We start from the raw sequence: 17,676 nt of genomic DNA, 5'->3' as shown, positions 1-17,676 counted from the left end.
ATCAGAAATGCAGTACACAAACTTTTGTAGCAGGCTTTCTGAAAACCTCTCCTGACTGCAAAATGGAACTACTGGAACTATTTTCAATCCAAATTTTACCAACATGAATTATTTAGTTCAGTGCTTACATTGTATTAAAGGGTTTCATCTAATTTGCAGGAAGTATTTTAAAGGAATCTATAGCTATAAAATTAGGGACTCACTACTCACTTTTCAGTAAAAGAAAAATATTTTCAGCTAGAAAATGTTGCCCCAGACTTATATTTTTAGCTCACCATTATTGCAAATGCAATTTATACTTAAGTTCTATGTATAGTAAAGCTGATGCATATTTATCAGTGAATGCTTACCCTATATCTTTTTAAAATTAGTAATTTTGGCAAAAGCCTTCATAATTGATGTTGCTTCAGAGATGCAGGTGCCGAAAATGGTGTTAACGTTGTTCTATTTGTTGTGTGAATAAACTTCTAGACTGAAAAGAGGGTTTCACTGATGTAAAAAATTACAAAACAGCAGAAAAGGGAAATAATAAAGCAGGGAGGTCACTTTTCGTTAGTAATAAATATTTAGCAATAAGGGACTTTGAATGAAAATTTTACAACCAGTTTAAGATTAATTTGTAAGGAACTACTATAGTTTTTGGAGCAAAACGTAGCATTATAAAAGCTGCAAGCAACAAAATATAGTTTTGCAGTGTTTTTTTTGTCTTTTTTTAAAGATGAATATGCATGCAGTTTCTTTGGCAACTGTAATTGCTACAATTTTTTTTTTGGATAGATCAGACTTCCCAACTGAAAGAAGCATAAATTCGTATAATTAATTTTGCCATTGTAAAAATCATTTGCTAAAATTTGCATTATTAACATTATCAAGTCGCTGGTTGGTAAGACATCAGACATGACGACTGAGAAGGGCAGCTTAGGGAGAATTGGGCTTTAAACCCTCAGCAGATCGGAGTTAGGATCAAAGGCGCTTGTTTTATGTGGCTGTGTGAGACTTTGAAGTCTTGACTGCACCTACAGCACTCATTTCATCAGGTTCACTGGTGTCTTAATAGCAGATCAATAAGTTTCAAAGTCGGAGAGTTAATTTGATACTAGTGCTGATGTGGTCGTGCTGGGGAAGCAGAGAGAGAGAGCGAGGCAGAGAAAGCAGCCTATTAACAACTCTGATAGGATGAGGTGCACAGCGCTGTTGATGGGCATCTGTAAAAATCCAAACTGTAAATATTGACCTTAAATTTGAAAGCCTGGTACATGAAGGAGTCGAGGTGTTTTCTTTATCGAAGGAGGTTGCAGGAAAGAATTTTGTTCTGTCACCATTGTCTACTCAAGCACCACAAAGTCGTACGCGTGTTCCCCTTAGATGGAGAATAAATAGATGCAAAAACCCCCAAAGCATAATATCCCCTGGTGATAATTCCTCCATCATGAACTCCGCCCTATACATAAGGCATATACACATTTCTCTAAACATATAAATGTAAGGAAGCGCAGTGGCCAACACTGTAGTAGCTGCTTGTTTCTTTATCCTTTGCCAGCTTGCTTGCTTTCCTGATGTAATGCAGCTAGCTCACAAGAAAATGATATATTTTCAGATGAAGTGGGGTCAGTGACATTTTATCTTCCTACTGGGTATATTTAAATATAAATCTAGATGTTAACTGTTATCCTCTAACATCACCTCTGTCATCGTGCGATGATGAAACTCATTGAGCCCTCTTCAGTAGCCTCCGTGAGCACTCGCTGTTATTCCCAAAGCCAATTTTAGTATATTTTCCCAGTAAATCTGGCCTTGTTAAAAACCGCTTCTCTTCAAGGATTCCCTTTACTGCCTCTTCTGTACTGGTAAACGAAGTGCCCCCGGGTTTATTTATATGATTTGTATGGGTGCCGGACCACTCCGAGGAGCAAAAGTTTTGCAGGGGGGGGAAACAAACCAATGGGAGAGGCAAATTTGCTGTTTAAAAAACAACAAAACTATGCCAAGGCATTGCAGGACTTTTTTTTTTTTTTTTTAGCATTTTTGTCTCACGATGGCGTAATGGCGATGGGGGTAGGGAGAAGGCAGAGTTGATGCAAACCGTGCAAATTGCGTGCATACACTCACGCACACAAACACACATACACAAAACCGTAAAAAGAGAAACCCTGCTTATTTTCATAAGAACTTTGCCATCTGTATGTACGGCAGAGGTTCCCTGGCACCAGAGGTCATATTCACACCCTTTCCGAACAAAACTCTAATTTAGAATGTTCATCTAAGGGTTGATAATGGTATTAGGGGGCCAGTGGGGTGGTCAGTGGGAGCTGTAGATTAGCGCAGTAGCTATAGCAGCGTTACCTAGACCCCCGCGACTCATTGGACAGATTAACTGTCACATCTGTCATTTTATCCCCTTTCGTTCTCTCTTTTCCAACATTTAAAATAAGGAAAAGGGGGGGAAAAAAAAAAAGATTGCAAGTACGGGTGGTGGGGGGTGGTGTGGGGGGGGGGGGAGGAAAAACCGATCACCTCGGGAACAATTTCTATGAAACGAGCCAGTGAAGGTATGTCCGCAAAATAAAGGTCTGTGAAATTATATGGGCAGGTATATAAGTTCTTCAGGTTTTATTGATTGATTTGAAATGACCAGGCTAAATTCAGATGAATTGATTGTTTCAGGTAAGCAGCAAGCTTTTAACTTTACCCCACTTAAAATGCAGCTTTTAACGTTGATTTACTAGCGAGTTCGTAACTGTCATGTCTTGAAATTGCACTTTTATTTTCCCCTTCCTCGGCTCCTTTGGCTCGTCATTGGGTTTAAATAGGGAGTTAGGCATAAGAGAGAACTTTTGCATGTTCAAAAGTTCAGACCCAGCTGAATTTTAAATGACCAAATTTTTGCTCTTCGGAGCGTAAAAGACATTTCTTCATTCGCTGGGTCATTGGTCGTTGTTCCTGGGCGCTTCAAGGGAGTGTTGTTTCCAGTGTGTTTGTTACAGAAAGATGTCACCGTTAAAAGGGAATTTAAGAGTTTCTGTAAATGTAATGGTTCATCCAGTATAAAGTGAGTGAGACAGTACTTGGAAACTGGGGAATAGGGCTGGAAGGAGTTGTAGCTGATGAAGGTGTTTCTTGTCAAATTTGTGTAGGAATTATTTACTGTGCTGTCTTTTCTGAGCCGCTATAGTAAAAGTGAAGACATGGAAAATTATCCCAGATGGGATGAATCGCTCATTCTCTGTTCTTTTTTTAAAAAGGAAAGATTTCAGAAAAAGTCTTCTTTTCCTTAGAACAGCATGAATAAAAATCTGGACAGCTGTCGAAAAAGATATGCCGTCTGCATTTTTTTTTTTTTAATTTCTAACAGCCACCATAACTAAATAGCTTGAATAGTACATCTTTTTTTTCCCTTCATACATAATGATCTCTACTTCATTAAAAGCGTATTAATCTGGTTCCCAGTCTCTTGGGAGACACCTTAAGATGATGATATTGTGGGGGGTTTTTTTCCCCCCGAATTGTTTAAAAAAAAAAAAAAATTCTAGCAGATTTGGTCCCTGTCAGTCAGAAATAATTGTGTTCTTAATCTTGTCCCTGATGGATGACTTGGAGTTCAGCAACGGGCCAGCTCCAATGACAAATACAATATTAATATTCATTAACTGCTTTGACAATGCTAATTTTGATGCAGTAGTAAAGGGCCTTCCAAAGTTAGCGGCCAAAGCATCAGAGCTGCGCAAGGTGGCAAGATAATTTGTGCTGGTTTGCTGAGCTGAAGGCTTTTAAAGTCTATAGCAAAAAGCTAGGTACCACAAACAAAAAAGAGAAAGGGGAAAAAAGTTCTGAAGCATTGGAAGGCAGGGCTGCGGAAATAATACGATCACAGTCCGCTAAAAAATTTGACACCTCTGATGCAGTTTCTTTGAGTGAAATTTCTACAAAGTTGCAACAAAAAAAGCATAGCATGGTAAGTCAGCACATTCGTGATTTTGTTTAATCTTTTTGATCTTTTCAATTATCGCTATTTGAAGATCAATAGTCATTTTTTCCTACTATGCTTAGAAGATGCGCAGCGGTGGTTTAATATGTGTTAGGACCATTTGCTTTAAAGGAAGACATCCGCAAGTTTCTGTGGTTTTTACATAAGCCATGGAAAAAAATTTATACACTAAATGATTCTGAAATTTTTTTAATATTGGCTTTTTGGGGGGATTTCAGTATTTTTCGGGGGGGGTTTTTTGGTTCCTTTTCAAAATATGGTTTCAGCAAGATAATTAAATGTTGTCAAGAATTTTGGGAGGGAATTTTTGGCTGGCAAAAAAAAAAAAATTTTTTTAAATGGAATGGTCTTCTAACGTTACCCAAATTTAAACAGATTTCTTCCTGAGTAGCATCAAATAGCCATTAAAGCTTAATTTCACCGGAGAACTGCAAAGCCCTGCTTTTCACCAAGTTAGGTGAACTTCTTTGGAGGATTGAGATTGCCTTTATATTTGCCAAGTCGGCAAACAAAATATCAGCTTTTGTTCTTTTGACTGAATACGGGTTAAGAAGAAGGAGGAAAGAGAAAAAAAAAAGAGGGTTTCCCCCCCTTCCCCCCCAACACTTTTTTTTTCTTTTTTTTTTTTCTCTTTTTTGGTGGATTGTTATTGAATCGGGAGGAGATGCAAGTTTATTGTGTCCTTCCTTACCAAGCGAGATAATTCTATGAATGGAACTGAACTTGAGCATCTTTTCTGAAGAGCTGGCGTTGTAGAGCTGGCTCCTGCGTGTGTTTATCTGTTCAGTGCAGCTCAGTTGTGAATGGTTTAGGTAGGGTGCTGCCCTCCAGTGGATCAACCAACGGCAGTGTTATTGCTCATCATGTAGGTACGTTAATATACCAAACGGCAGCATGCTTGAAACCAGGCAGCGTGAAGCACCCTGATTAAAACTGTTGTAAATGGTAAGCTCTACCTTTTACTCCTTTCACAAGAGTGCTAGGAGGACAGGAGCATTGTTTTTTTTATTTGTTAATGTCTCTCTCGATTTTTAAAAATTTTTTTTTTTAATTTATTTTTTTTAATTTCCATTGCATGCTTGATTCCTTTCTTTTTTTTTTTTCTTTTTTTTTTAAGCCTCCTGAATGTTCCCTGCTAGTTTGAAATAACTAGTTTGAAAGGTGGGCAGACTTGTTCGGTTCCATTTGGAATTTGTGGAGATAAAATGCCGCTGTGTCTTTCCAACTTTCTACTGCATCGGTGGAAACTTGCTGTCTTATTTTAGTGCGTATAGTTTGGGTCATATTTTTTTTTTTTTGTTTTCTTTCTTTCTCCCTCATGGTAAACCTAGCACAGCAGTTTGCTCCTAGCAAAAAAATAAAATAAAAAAAAATAAAAAGAAATTGTTTGACTGAGCAGAAGGCTTTTTTTTTTCTTTTAAAAAACAACTTTTTTTTTCTTTTTTTTTCTTTTTTTTTTTTTTTTTTAGAAAATGCCAAGGCACACGTTTTCCCTCTCTTCCCATAAATATCAAACTTCATTTTAGCATCTGTGTTCTGGATCTAGGAATGTGTGATGTGAACTGCAGCTCTGTTTGGTCTTTCGTTCCCCTGTGTGATTGCAATTTCATGGTAAGGAGAGAGGTTCATACTTTCAGAGAGCGGGTCTGGCTTTTGGTTCATTCTTCTGCTTTTTCAAACATTTGATCATTTTGTTAATTAGTTGTATTTCCTCTTCACTTAGGGCACCCCCCCTCTTCCCCCCCACCATGCCTCCCCACACACACGCGCACACACACACACACTTTTTTGGAAAACGTACTTTCGGGAGAATCCCAAGCAGAGCACTGAACCAGCTGAATTTATTAGTAAGTTTAGGCAAAGGCTATCTGGACAAAACTTGGGAGTTTCATAAGTGGTTTCAGGAGGTGGGTGGAACAGGAGGTCTGGTGTGTGTTGGCTCCTCATGTTGTTTCCATTTTCCTCCTATCTCTAGGAGAGCCAGAAAGCAAATTCCTAATTTAAAGTTGGCCATCCCATTTGCTGCACTTTATAAGTTATTGTTGCTAAATGATTGGGAACTGTCCATCACCAGCAAGAGAACTTGCAGTTTACTTAAGAAATTGCACGTGTGACAAAGGCAGCCGCTGGAGTGTGGTGGCTGCTGTGAATAGAGGGAGGGAAGGCAATTAGTTGCCGTGTTGTTGGGGCTTTTTACTTGTCAAACTGGAGTCTCGTTGCTTTTGTTATTGCCATGTAAAGGGAAATCGCAGGGTTTTGTTTTGGTATTAAGGGCCTTAAAGATTGCTGGCTGACACTTTGCACGCGAAGGCCAGATAAGTACAGAAAGAGGGGGAAAAGGGTGGTGGGAAGGAAAGCAAACTGATAGAAATTTCTCAGATAGAGATAGATAGATAGATATTTTTACCCTGCACTACATCTTACAAAATTCTTGGTGCTGGCTTGCTTTCCTTTTTCTTTTATAATCGGTGTCCACTGCAGATGAATCCATTGCTTAAACAGGAGTCACAAAACCAAACCTGGAGTTATTCAAGGTATCAGTGCATCCATCAGGGGCTTCGGTTCAATTTTTCTTGCTTTTTTGGTAAGGGGGGGCACCTCTTCGATTGTGCGAGTCGTCCTAACGAATGTAACGAAAGAAATGTTTGCAACTGTTCTTCCTTCGTGCCTGATGTAGTACTATAAACCCCACATGACGGTTGTGTGCAGGATCTGTCTGCATTATCAAACTCGTCTCCGAAGGGAGGGGGAGAACGGTGGCTTCATAATCGTTTAGGGTTCGGTCATCTCTGGGCTTTTGCTTGCATGGAAGTTGAATCGCTCTGTAACTATAACAAACATTTAAACGTAGGGAATGACTCTTGATGAAGCTAAAGGCTGTAGATTGCGCTTGCTGCCAGGCTCAAATTTAGGAAATGCTTGTCACAGTTCTCCGGCAGGTAGCGATGCATATCAGGGTAAAATAGGTGACTCGGAGGATTTAGGAGATGCAGGGACCACTTCTCAGTTCAGGGGTGATAATCTGGGGATCCCCTTTTGGTTATTGCTTTGGGGTAGCTCACAAAAATACAACAGATGTGGCAGAGTACTTAAGACAAACTCCAGCGAGTTTTATCAAAAGCTCCTCTCGCGCTGTCTTTTGGAGGGGGGGGGGGGGGTCAGTTAAGCAACAAAAAAAAAAACCAAAAAGAAAAAAAATTAACACTGGAATAAAAAAGAGGGGGAGGGGAGGGGGGGGACTAGAGCTAATGGCAAAGACCTACCAAGTGTTGTCACATCTGTGTCACAATGACAAGAAAATACACTTTTTTTTTTTGCAGTCTTTTCCCTAAGAAATTTGTTTTGAGGGATTTGACAATCTCGCAGATAAAGTGACTGCTCGCTACACTTAGTGATCATGCTCCCTCCCGGCCGGCTGCGCCTTCCTCGCAACATTTAGCGATACCTGTACAACCTGAGCAGTAGTAGCATTGTCCTTGATTTCCAAGGTAACTGCTTTTTAGCCGGCATACCCGAGTAGAAAAACGAGTATTCCCTCCCTCTCAGAAAGGATGGTAAAGTGGTACAGTAGAAAATAGAGGAAGTTTCTCTCCCCCCCCCCCTAAATTTTGATATCCAGCAGCAGACAATTTAAAAATAAGACACTTCTTGAAGCCAATATGACAGTGGATTTTGAGCATTCAGAAAACACCAGGCCAAAAAACTGGAGACATCTTGATCTTTTAAGACAGCTTTTCTAGTACTTTAAGTGAAAGGAAGAAGGGGGGGGGGAGGGAGGGAAAGAAAGAGAGAGAGAAAAGCTGCGAGGAAAATAATACAAAGCCAACACAATTGGCATCTAGACAGTAAAGAAAAAAGTTTTTGAGGTTAAGAGAAGGAAAGACAAAGCTGTTATGTACCCGAGGGATGCAATTTTAGTGGGAATGGAAGATTTGAGTGGTAAAGGAGGAGCGCTTGCCTCTGGGTTCTCTGTCTTTCAGCAGTTCGGCTGCTGGCATCTCAATTTGAATTGCTGGGTGAGTAGCACTTTTCTGTGTGCGCGCGCTTTTCAGTCTTGACCATTGAACTTCTTGTGTGACTCCCCCCCCCCCCCCCCCAATTCTGGTCTATGAAAGCAACAAAAAAAAAACACCCCAGTATAAAGTGGGCATTTCAAGCTATGACCTTTGTTAGATGCATTTTTTTTAATTTTTTTTTACAGTAAGCATTTTTTTTTTGAATGGAGGAAGCATGACTTTTCAGTGACACTCCATAATACCGTAATAGTTGCAAAACAATGTGAAGCAAGACTGTCCATATCCAAACCCATACAATAACCCAGGGATGCATCTGAGGGTTGGTTTCTCTCTTCCTCCCACCCCCCTTTTTTTGTTTTTGTTTTGTGTTTTGGAAAGGGAGAAAATTCCTTTTCTCCTCTCGGGGTGGGCTGTGTGTGTGGGTGGGTGGGTGGACGGTTGTGCGGGGGGGTAGATTTCTTAGGCTCGTATGCAGCAGGGTTCAGGTTCTGATTTATAGCTGTTGAACAATGTTGAACAGCAAAGGGGAAAACATGTGCATGTGTATTATGTCTATATAACGTACATGGTAATATATTTGCACAGAAAACATCACACCACTCTCTGGCTTTCTTTTGCTTTTTGGTATTTTAACTTTGAAAGCTTTCACTGTTTCAATCCTGTTGTGGCTTCTTTTGGTTGGTTGGTTGTTTTTTTGCTGTGAACTCATCGATGTAAAAATTCTTTGTTTTAGGAGGAAACGTTGATTTGTAGCTTGGCTTGTATATAACTATTCTGGGTTTTGAAAATGACATTATTCAACTCGAACAGAATGAGAATGAGCCTAAATTTCTTTGGTGATGATCCAAAATATCTGTCTATGTAAGGTTGCTTAATTGTTGTTTTCATTATGTTTTGTTAAATACTCCTCACTGTCGAGTTTTTAATATTATGGGACAGGATTCTTCAAAAGCATGGTCCTGGCTTATAGGAGCATCATTGTAGGTAGCCACTATAAAAATGATTTTTTTTTTTTAATTAAGTGATAAAGGCAAAGACTTTTTTTTTTTTGTTTTGACTAAACTGTAATAACTACAAAGCAGAATGGGTCTTGCTTCAGTATTCATAATTAGATTACAACACTTCCCCCCCTCTAATATATGTGATAAAAAGGACACCTACCAATTTAACCAAATATGTACATAGCTCTTAATTATACAAAAGAGAGGGAAGAAAATAAGCATTTGGGGATTTTTAGAAGCCTCTCAGTTTAACAGTGTTTTTCTTTTTTCAGTTTATTGTATTGTTTTGAGGAGGATATGGTGTTACTTTGGAGCAGAGTGGATACCTTTGCCTGACAGTTAATTTATTGCCTTTTTCTTTCCAAAGAATTCCTGTCGTAAAGTACTGTGAAGATGTATATTAGTATCATTCACTATTTAAAATAGCCCAGGAATTCAGATCTTTTCTAGTTTCACAGTCCGTTACGGCATGTAATTGCCACGATATTAATGACAAAATCGTTTGACATTTTATTTTAAGGAAACCTGTCTTGGAAGTATAGTTGAAAGGCCTGGTTTTTCTGTATACATTCATTTTTCTTATTGTAGGATACTTTGAAGGGTGTGTTTAAGTTCCACAGTACATGATACAACACAGGAAAACTTTTAGGGTTTGTTTTTTTACTATTTATCGGGACTTTGTTCATTTTTATGACTCCAGTGTTGCCTTGCGTTGCATAACATCGCTAGCCCAGGAACAATGATCATTTCTGAAAATGGAAGAATTCTGGAAAGGAGGCTTTGTTACTTGGACACACGTAGGATCAAAAATAATGTTGGACACTGATGCACAGCAGAGCGCATTGTACTCTGTGAATTCCTCATCTAAAACAGTGGGAACGTGGTGTCACGTTATATGCCAACTATATATGCAGTAGCTATTATGGAAATAGGCAAAATGCAGGCATGGGGTATAGTCAAATAAGTTAACAACTTTCCTGTTTTTAAAGAGGGTACCAGATTTTAGAAAATAAATCCTGTGAGCATAGCTGAAGGCAGCCGACCTCCACAAAATCCACACGGCTGTTTCTCCTGATTATGGCTGATGCTGAAATATGTGAAATTCATATGCAGAAGCTGAAATGATATGATGTTGTATTTACAGGAACATGATGCTATGCCGTGGTTAAATGATTAACTTCTGTCCTGTCAGAACTGTTACATTAATGCTTATCCATGCAGACTAAGTCGAGACTAGCTGTGTCGGGACACTTTCGGAGCCACTCATTTGCTCAGAATCACTTTTACCTCCTTCCTTTCTTTTCTAAATTCAAAGTGTAATTCTTTTTTTCCTCATTCACACTTTCTTGTCCTGGAAATTGCATTTGTATTTTACTTCTTACAAGCCTCCTTCCATGTAGTTAGCCTCTGCGATTGGGATTTAGAATACAGGATATGTTTAGGAAAAGTATCTTAGAGAGCAGGATTTTTATATCTTATTTCTCCAATATGTGCCTTCGGATGCCAGTCCTTCTCGCCGTGCCTTTTACCTTGCTTGCTATTAAAGTGGATTGTATCTATTTGGTAAGCACGTAAAACATCTGAAGAGAGAAATACATATATGTATGCGTACAACACACACACGCACACACATCCCCCTTCTCCATGTATATGTGTATATATATGTATGTACATGTGCCTTTGCCAAATTGAGAAAGGAATGACATTTCCTCTCTCTTTCTGTTCCTGGTAAAATATAAAATAATGCTCCTTTTATGCTCCAGCGCCTGAAATTTCAGGAAGCCAAGGATGTAGCGGTTGTTTTCCATCTGGGAAATCCACCTGTTGATCTAATGGGTTATAATGTCGTGATGGGGTGAAATCATTGTAGGGCCAGCCTGGGTTAGGGCAGGCCGCAAGCCACCGAGGCAGGGCCAGCTTGCTTATTTAAAGATGATTAACCAAAAGCAATTCAACTGTTGGCTTTTGGGGGGGGGGGGGGGGGGATAGCATGTTAAGAAGGAGCAGGGCAAAAAATGTACCCTGATGAACTTAACTAAAAGCAATTTTTGAAGGCTCTCTAAAGACTCAACTGTGTCTGAACAGGCACTTGTCTCTGCCTGACCTGGCATTGCTATAGCTCTGCTCAGGCCAAGAAGTATAGCACTCTTTACATTTTAAAGTCAGAGGTCCTTTATTCACCCTTACCCCGCCACCCCCCCCCCCCCCTTAAAAGTGCTGTGGAAAGACAACTACTGTCCCAGCCTTCGTCAGAATAAGATGGGGAGTGCAGCCTTGAGCCGTTGTTATTTAATACCCACTAAAGAAATATTCCAAGTGTGACAATTAGTGAAAATCCTGCTTCCTTTTCTTTTATGCTGGCTGGTTTGTCATGGGCTAATTGTCACCAGATCATTTTATTTCATTGCCGTCTTGATTAATTTGAGTGGAAGTTTCCTGTGCATCTTAAAAGGCTCCTCTCCCACTGCCCTCCCCCGCCCCCCCCCCCGGTCCTCTTCCTCCCCCCCATTCCTCCATACGCCGTTTTATAGGAATAATACGGAGAATGTCAAGTGCGGGTGGGTGAGAGAGCATGTGATGCTCCAAATCTCAGAGGGCACTTAATCTTTTCTTAAATGAAATGCTCGGCATTGGAAGCCAGGAAGCTGCCTCTCTCTTTAAGAAACTCACTGTAGAGCAGATTTTGGAAAGCTGGCTATTTTTTGCTCTAGCAGGTAGGCCCTTGTTTTGTCGGAACAATTCTGCAGCCAGGAAGTTGCCATTGAAATAAAGAGAGGGGAAGCAGTTCGAAGTATGCAGAGAGGTTGGGGGTTGTTGGTTTTTTTTTGTTGGGGGTTTTTTTTTTTCCCTTTCCTCCTCTTTTTTTTTTTTTTTTCTATTTTGGTGGGGGGTTGGTTTTTGTCAGGCTCCGTCTAGGGGGGGTATTGTCCCCGCACATGGTTGTCAGTGCTCCTGTCATCATTTGTGTGAAGGAAGAAAATGAGCCTTTTTTAGCAGGGAGAGTTCTGGTTATCAATGGAGGCCTTGTCCTCTTTTACAATAGGCAGTTAGCTTAGGGCAGGACCTTAGGCAGAAATGAGCTACATTAAACTGTGAAAGGGCTCAGGCCACTGTATCGGCTATAATGGGGCAAGGGGAAGTAGATTTCAGGAGAAAATGCTTAGTCAGGTGTGAAAACAGGCTTTTTACAAAAATTAACTGCAACTCTGCTAGCAAAGATGAATAGAATTCAATCTTCATTCCCAAAGGAAATTCTCCTTCTGCATCTTTTGACATTTTTTTTTCTTTTAAAGCCCCTTTTTTTAAAGAGAAAAAATTAAATTAGTCTGAATTCCTAAAGTTAAAGCCCTTTGGTTTTGGTATATATTACCTCGTTAAAGTTAGCAGTTCCCAGCAAGACCTGTTACTGATGATTGTGAATCTGATGGCAGGGAAGCAGTTGGCCACAGGTGTGCTGGTATGTGGAGCGCTTAGATGCCCTTCTCAGAAATCGAGAGGGAAATTTTAATGATATTTGTTAGGCTTTCCGGTGATCTAGTTTGCTGATTAAAAAGTTTTTCTGCTAGACAAAACTGAAGAGCGATCAGCCCTTTGGAAAGCAAGTTCTTGCCTCCTTAGCTGGCGTTCAGCTGTGTCCCAAGGACGTTAATGCCTGTTAATATTTCACTGCTCGCAATCAGAAGAGCTGTAATAGCAGCATCTGGAAAACGCATGGGGATGAGTTGTAAACCTATTTTTAATGTAAACTCGTATTGAATAGTCCTCTTTGCTAGCACGGGGAGCAGTCCCCGGGAGGGCCTAGTAATTCAAGACCACTGTAGACCTTCTACATCCACCCTGGAGGAGGGGAAAAGGCTGACAAACCCTCTTCTGTGCTGCTTTTGTTTTATTGTACTAGGCTCATAAAGGCACTTTCAGGCCCCATCTTTCTTCTGCAGAAAGGGAAAGCAATAGGGGAGTATTGAAGAGGAGGACATGGCAAAAAAGGCAGGCGGAGCTATAGCTCCATTTGTTTTCACTGTCTCTTGATTAATAGGTTTAGAGGTGAATGGCAAGCTTTCATTCCTCTTAGGTTACCCATAGTGGAGGAAGGGTGGGGGGTCTGGGGGTCTGGGATACAAGTGCCTAATCAATCTTTCACTTGCCACGTTCCAAATTATGAACAGTGCCGGGGGGTCTTGGACGGTGGCAGGACCTGTCCTGCGAGCCAGCAGAACTCGACGCTTGAAGTACACTCAAAAGGTCACAGGTTAGCCAAGGAGTCCTTTCCCCGGGCTGTGGTCACGTGAACTATGTGTACGGACAAGAAAATTGTAAGCCCTGCTTCTTGCGGTAGGGCCCCTTCCCCTCCATAGCGAGCTATTCAACCTATAACTATAGGTATTGACTAATGAAAGGGAGATTCAAGGTTGGGCTGGTTGGCGAGGTGGTAAAGCCAACAGAAGCTGCTGCCCCAATATTTTTGTCCTTTGTTATTTTTGTAACACCTGTGTGTTTCTTTTTAACAGGTGCCCTCTTGATATGTCCAGAATAGATTCAGTTGTTTCCTATGGCAGGATTTTTCCCGACTGTAGCTTTGTGTGTATACAATGTTTTTATCACTAGGCCCACGCTATGAGTTGACATATAGGATTTGAAGCAAAAGAAACTTTCTTATTGAAAGCTTTTATTTCTTTTTTTGCATATTCAGCAAAACAAAGTAGACTCTCCCAGGACCCCCCCTCCCTCTAATTTACACCCCCTCCCCCTTGAGATTATGATTTTACCACTCAACCATGAAAGGATTATGTGCTTTTAGGCCGCCTCCAGTTGTGAAGAAAAAAACCAGCGCTTTACTTTTAGCGTGGTGCGCCACCACACCAAGCACAGCGCATGCCCAGAAGAGGCATCACATTAATTTGACCTGGCTTGCCCAACATCTGTATAGGTCAGGTGCTTCAATGAAGCTTTTTGGTGCTTTTATGTAATAGCTGATTGAATCGACTATTAGAGACAAGTGCCAAAAAACCCAATGAAGCACCCAATCTATACAGATGCTAGGGAGCCAGGTCAAAATAATGTACTTCCTCTTCCGGTAGTGCTGGGGGGGGGGGGGATGGCGGAAGGGGAGAGGTTAGGGTTTGGAGGGGTTTTTCTACTCCTGTCAGTGACCTTAGTGACTTTGCAGCTACTGATCAATATTCAGTTTGTATAAACTTTTTTTTTTTGTTAAACTCAGAGTATTTATAAAATATTCATTGGAGGGATGTGTTCCTTTCCTACCAGACTTGGCTGGATGCATGTGGAACTAGCTTTCATTTAGTTAATGACATGTTTTTCCCACGCAGCAGATTAATGCATGGTGACTTACATACCTGTATGTCAACCATTTCCACCAAAGACCTTCAACTTGTGTCCAGATAACACCTGTCTGAACTTAATTGAGACACATCCTAACCGCTCTCCCCCTTGCCCCTCCTCCCAATAGCTTGCTCAGTCCAAAATTCAGCGTTGATTTTTATTCAGTATTGTTTGAGTCGTATTTATTTGCAAGTTTCCAAAGTGATGTCAGATTCTTATTTAGAGGCTGGATTGTTGATTCCCCATTGGTATAGTTTCATTTGGCTCATTTCAGGCAGGAATAATCAAGAAAAACTAACTTTTTGTCATTGTTGGTCTTTGCCCCCTCCTCCACCTTCCATCTAAAGTGCATCCAGAATGGGTGTCTACTAGCAGCTTACTTGGTGCTCTGTAAATGAGGGGTGATGTTGTGTTCCCTTCCCGCTATCGCATGCACTGATGCTAATTAATCTAGACACGTCAGTATAGCTTCGCCTTTCACTTGGAGCATATTTATACATGGAACATTTAAGGCTACCAGAGAAGAAATGCCACTGTCTCAGAGTGGCTTTGCTTTTACAACTACCATAGATAAAGCTCTGGAAAATATACTTTAAAGACCAGTTCTATATTGGTGAGATGGGATGGGCCAAAATAGTTTAATAAGTGTTTCCTAGCTGTGATGTCTATGATTAACCTCTTCTAGCCAGTGGATGGTGTTAGGGGTTGCACTTGTTACTCAGGCGAAGCACCCCTTGACATCCAGCAAAGATACAAATGAAGAATTAATTCTGCTCTCAACCACAGGATTGCTACTTGGCCTTCCTTATGCTGTTTTTCAAATAAACTTATTTAAGAGGACCATAATGCCACTTTTAAAGACGAGCTTATTTACTGTGTTTACAGTATAATTGGCAGTGCTTTCCAACTGTACCTTTCCTTGTAAATTAAGGCTATTTTTAGCTCAGCTAAGACTCCTCCCTCCCTCCCCCACACTTTTTATTTTTTTATTTTTTTTTGTAATGAAGAACAAGTATAACACAAATGCAGAGGAACCTAAATTGGCTGCAATGCGGTGAGGTGCAATTGCAGTGCAGCTTGCAAACTGGGAGGGTACTTTTTGATTTGGTATATCGTTGTTGTGGGCTCTTTTATTTATTTTTAGCAGATGGATGTAACTATAATTCGCCCCCAAGCATGATCCCTGGTCTGGGCAAGAACTGAATTCCAATCCTATAAATCAATATTCACATGAGTAATTCCTTTGGGTGGGAACAGCTGTCACAAATAAAACCTGCTCAGCTGAACGAAAGTTTGCCGGGTCAGGCTCAAAGTCCTGCTTTTTATCAGATGGGTGTTAATTAATTGAATAATAATTTGCCTCTTCGTCCTTGACTTACTCCTTTTTTTTTTTTTGCAGAAGGCTTTGGAAAGTGAGAGTGAGGAGTGGGGGGGGTGTTGCCATACAAGTTTGTGTGTAGTACCAAAGCCAAGACCACTGGGGGTGCTAAGTTTGGGATGCCACCTTTGTTCCAAGTTTTGTTGCTTCTGTCAGTTTAGGTCCAACCTTTTCTAAGTTAGTTCCTCATTTTGATTTTTTTTTTTTCTTCAGAATTAATCTCAAAATATTATACTTACTTGGTTGCCTGTTGGATTGTAAATAACTGCTTTCTCAGTTGATGATCTGTGCCTTCCCAGCTGTCCTGCCTAGCCACACTAGGTGCGTCTACACAAGATACTTACTGCGCATTAGCCTAATGGCACTGCACAGTAGTGTGTCACGACAAAAACCGTGCTAACAGTCTACTGCGCAGTGTTGTTAGGCAGTAAGCATCACTAAAAAACCATGCACCAGCACCATTGAGCAGTAACACTAGTTACTGCGCATTCAGTTAAAGTACTTTATTAAGGAAGTACTAAACTAAATGCTCAGTATCTAGGGTGCATTAACGAACACGTAGACGCACCCACCGTGTGTCGTCCAAGAAAGATGCACAGACCTCTTGAGCAGTAACTCCCTCTCGTCAGGAATGAGACTCCTTTGTGATCTGGAGTTTTCACACAGCCATTTTCCATAAAATGTTCCATGGTGTTAACCTGAGGCCCTGTGCTTTGGACAATGTCTGGATGACTTGTAACGTGATTTGTCATGTGAAACTCGTGCCAAAAATTTCAGTCCTGTGTCAGACTTTCCCAGGAGGATTCACTGTGAAGAATTTGCTAGGAAATTTTTGTTGCCTTTTTGGATAAGGAACCGAATCAAGTCACCCCAATGCAAGTGGATTATGGTCCAATATTGCATTCAGGGGATTACAGAAGTTTTCACTTCGAGAAAATGTGTTTTCTGGTGTGAAGCCCACAGCATAGGGTATCATGTTATGGCCATCATCCTTGCTATGCAGCTACTATTTGACCTGGGATACTTTATGCAGAGATTTTAAAAATAATTAAATAGTCATGAGTAGTAGCACACACACAAAACTTTCTCTCTCTTTCTACTTTGACATGCGTGCGGCTTTGCCATTTGACAAATGAATGAGGCTGCTTGAAAGACATATGTTTGCCAGGTGATGGATTGTAGGCGAGGTTCCCAGTGCTTCTGGGGATCTCTTCAAGCTACTCAAGTCTACTCCCAAATAGAAGATGTGTCTGATGTTAACCTAATGGTTTGGTTTCCAAATATCAATATACCTTTTTTTTTTTTTTTACTTTGGTCTTTTTCTGTAGAATTGATCACTAACAAAAACCAGAAATAACAAATTGAAATCAGAATAAAAAGCTCTTTAAAAGAGAAGCCCAAAGTGTTCACACTGAGATCAGATAGTATTTAGTTTGAAATAACGCTGAAAAAAAGACTGCAGTTTGCTAACTTGGGTTTGCAGCTGCGGTCATGCTTAGGAGTGGGGATTACAATGGAAACGCTGACAGACCCTGAACGGTAGTGGCGCTAGTGGGCAAACCAGAGTATCACGACTTTCTTTTAATGTGGTTCCTTTTACTTGATGTTAATGCAACTTGTTCCTTACTTAAAGTAATAAAAGGAAATGAAGACACATTCTAAAATGAAACTTGACTCTAATCCATTCATCATCTAATACTAGCCTCTTTATCTTTGCTGGTACCTAATCTGGTTAAATGTCCCTGTTGTAGGATTTTAGTGAAAATCCTCTATGGGGAATAGGGTTTTTTGCAATTGGATTACTCGCAGTAAATGGTCCAGCAGTTTGCTTGTTTCAGCTTAATTTTTTCTTTGTGATCTTGTAAGGGTAAGTTACAGTTCACCCTGCTTTTTTTTCTTTCATTCATTCATTCATCCTTTTTTTTATTAATATGATTTCTTTTATGTTTTTTGAGA

The 17,676-nt window shown here is 40.3% G+C and overlaps 1 protein-coding gene across 26 annotated transcripts in view; it reads left to right on the top strand.

Moving 5' to 3' along the window:
* TCF7L2 (transcription factor 7 like 2) overlaps positions 1-17,676 on the top strand; it is a 201,947-nt gene that overhangs the window by 152,819 nt on the left and 31,452 nt on the right. The gene's annotated exons all lie outside the window — the stretch shown is intronic.

The sequence above is a fragment of the Alligator mississippiensis genome, chromosome 6, assembly GCF_030867095.1.
Source record: "Alligator mississippiensis isolate rAllMis1 chromosome 6, rAllMis1, whole genome shotgun sequence".
NCBI classification, from domain to species: Eukaryota; Metazoa; Chordata; order Crocodylia; family Alligatoridae; genus Alligator; species Alligator mississippiensis.
This window is presented reverse-complemented; position numbering and strand designations above follow the sequence as displayed.